This window comes from Eubalaena glacialis, chromosome 19 (assembly GCF_028564815.1).
Source record: "Eubalaena glacialis isolate mEubGla1 chromosome 19, mEubGla1.1.hap2.+ XY, whole genome shotgun sequence".
In the NCBI taxonomy this organism is placed as follows: Eukaryota; Metazoa; Chordata; class Mammalia; order Artiodactyla; family Balaenidae; genus Eubalaena; species Eubalaena glacialis.
In genome coordinates, this window is record NC_083734.1 from 32398310 (window position 1) to 32401457 (window position 3148).

The 3148-nt window shown below is 35.8% G+C and overlaps 1 pseudogene; it reads right to left on the bottom strand.

Annotated features, from left to right (window-relative positions):
* Window positions 1-502: 502 nt before the first annotated feature.
* Window positions 503-1314, bottom strand: LOC133080324 (phosphatidylinositol transfer protein alpha isoform-like; annotated as a pseudogene).
* Window positions 1315-3148: the final 1834 nt, after the last annotated feature.

Here is a 3148-nt window from a genome sequence, read left to right on the forward strand (position 1 = left end):
CTAGAGACTGTCATACAGAGTGAAGTAAGTCAGAAAGAGAAAAACAAATATCGTATATTAGCGCATATATGTGGAACCTAGAAAAATGGTACAGATGAACCTGTTTGCAGGGCAGAAATTGAGACACAGATGTAGAGAACAAACGTATGGACACCAAGGGGGGAAAGCGGCAGTGGGGTGGGGGTGGTGGGATGATGAATTGGGTGATTGGGATTGACATGTATACACTGATGTGTATAAAATTGATGACTAATAAGGACCTGCTGTATAAAAAAATAAATAAAATAAAATTCAAAAATTAGAAAAAAAAAATCAGACAGCCTCTTTGTTCACAATATTAAAAGGCATCTGGAATTAGCTACAGTAAGGAATTGAAAGTTGCCTGAAGAATGGACACAGAAAGGCTGTGTCTGTGGATGCCCTGTCATTTGGGAGGGTGGAGCTGCTGGGCCTTCCTATTGACCACTGTCTTGTAAAAAGTGCAGAAAAGGGAAGGATGGCTTTAGTCATCTTCCATCATTCCTTTCACTGGGTCTTTCTGTCTCATCTCATCCAGCTGTCTCTTTGTCCCTTCTTCCATCCATCAAATGTTCTCCATAGTCAGGTCAACCCAGTTATTGATCCAACAGAATAGCTGCCTGTGGAAGTTTGTAAACAGATGCCTCTCTTGCTTATGTATAAAGTTTTCCACTTTGTTCTGTAGGCCCCACCCCTTGAACTTGACAGTATCCAGTTTATATGCACACAAGTATGGGCAGTCTTTCTGATTTACAAGTTCTTGCTTCCAATTGGAGTCAAGGGTCCTCAGCCTGTTTTGATAGATTTAAAATTTTCTGGATCTTCCTCTGCCTTGTAATGCTGTCTAAGTACTTCACTTTGATCTGCAATGTCTATATATATGGCTTCCACATGTTTCCATGCCTCAGGCTCCAGTTTATGCACATTTTCCTGGGTGCCAAGATCTGGTTTATGCCAGGTTTCCATTCTAATCAGAAAGTTTTCTTTCATGTACTCATTTGTAATAACAGTTTTGCAATAAAATTAGTCATTCCATGATTTTTCGTATATATCCAGGGCTCCATCTGGGGCCAGCATTCGAAAAAACGTGGGCACTTTGCCTTGTAAGTGGTAGATCTTGTGCTTGTACTGGCCTTTCTCACCGTTCTTTTCATAGGGCTCGTTCATCAGGACCTCCACACTTTCACCACCACCCATTCCCATTTCCCTGGCCTCCGCCACAGAATACAGCTGCCCTACATGACACTCTTCTACAGATGCAGGTAGGATGACTCCATACTCCTTGAACAGCACCATGTTGCTTCCCGGCTCGAGGGTTGCCCGCTGCCTGTCCAGCCTCCCACGGCTTCTTGGCAGCCCCTCTCCTCGTGGCCCGGACTGCTGCCTGTGCGACTTCATCGTGGTCTGCTGTCCCCGCAGCTCTCTCTGCTGTCACCGCACCGGCTCCTGCTGCCCCGGCCTCACCCCATCCCGCCATTTATTTCTTTTAAAAACAAGCCCAGGTAATTTTTACAGAACTGTGCTATTATTTTGTATGTGGTGCAGTTGTGTCTTTTTTTTTTTTTTGCATTATATTACATATATTATTAATCCATTAATGTTTTTTCTAGTGCTTTCTTTTTGAAACCAAAGACAATTCTTTGATAAGATCAATAAAATTGATGAAACCCCAAAGCCAGACTGATCAGGAGAAAACAAAAGAGAGAGAAAACACAAGTCATCAATTATAGGAATAAGAGAGATGACATTACTACAGATTTTACAGACATTAAAATAATAATAAGGGTGTGTTATGGATAACTTTAGGCTAATACTGTGGACACTAACATATTGCAATTTTTTTCCACTTCTCTGTAAATTTGTGTGTTCATGTGTGTTTGTGTATCATAGTAAAACAAAAAAAAAAATTTAAGATTTAAAGCAAGGGAGAAAATCATGCATTAGTACATAAAAGCCAAATAAAATGGAAAAAAAAAAGCTGGAGAAAATATTTGCAATATAATGACAATCCAAGGAGTATTAGTTCTAATATATAAGTATCTCTTTGAATCTGTATAAAAAGATAAACATTCCTATTAAGAAAAAAAAGGAAAATTTCAAAGGAAAAATTTTAAAAATGGCCAATAAAAATAAATGTGTTTTTATACAAATATACATAATAAGCTCAATGTTAAGCAAATATAAAGTATTCAACATTAGGTAGAATTTTCAGCTGTCACCTTTTCAAAACTATTTTAATGAAAATATTTAGTACTGGCAAGGCTATAGGTTAACATACTTATGCACTGCAACAGGCATTTTTTTAGAGAGTCTGGAAGTTATTATGTATCTGATAAAATATGTCACAACTCTTTCAAAAAGTACTTCAACACTTTTGACAATGAATTCCTCATCTAACATTTATGAAAAATTTGTTTATCAGAGTTTTAATTTCATGACATTTCATGAAATATTAGTCATCACAATGACTAATAATAAGGAATTGGTTAAATTACACTATACATATAATACTTTAATAGGCAAACGTTAGAAATAATTCTTTAGAAGAATATGTAATGAGAAGAAAAATTCTCAATTTATATTAGCAATTAAAAACTAATTACAAATAGCATATATAGTATAATCTCATATTTTTGAAAAATTGTTTGAAGACTTTAGTAAAATTAAAATAATGTTTATTTCTAGCTAGTGTTTTAGGTGAGTTTTGTGTAAGTTTGTGTTTTTTCCTTTATTATGCAAATTTATACAATAAACATTTATTAATTTTATAAACATTATAGAACCAAAAAACCTATTTTCTTGTTAAAAATGTTTGCTTAACATTTTTCTTGCTTGCTTTTTGTTTACTGGGTGGATTGTAGTAGATGGTGTGTTTTTGATTTAATGTAGTAAAATGTACATGGCTTGGAGTATTTCATTTTTATGATTTTTACCCATGAGGCCATTATATCCTTCCTAAGTTTCTTCACTTAGAAAGAACAGTCAGCAAATATACTGAGAAGTACCTTCCCTAAGTAAACAGAAGGAGAGTATTGAAACTAGCTACTGGGCAGAAAGGCTCATTTTGGGAATTCTGCTCTTAGGTCTCTAGGTTCCCATTCAAAGATGAGGTGCAACACTTTTACAGTTG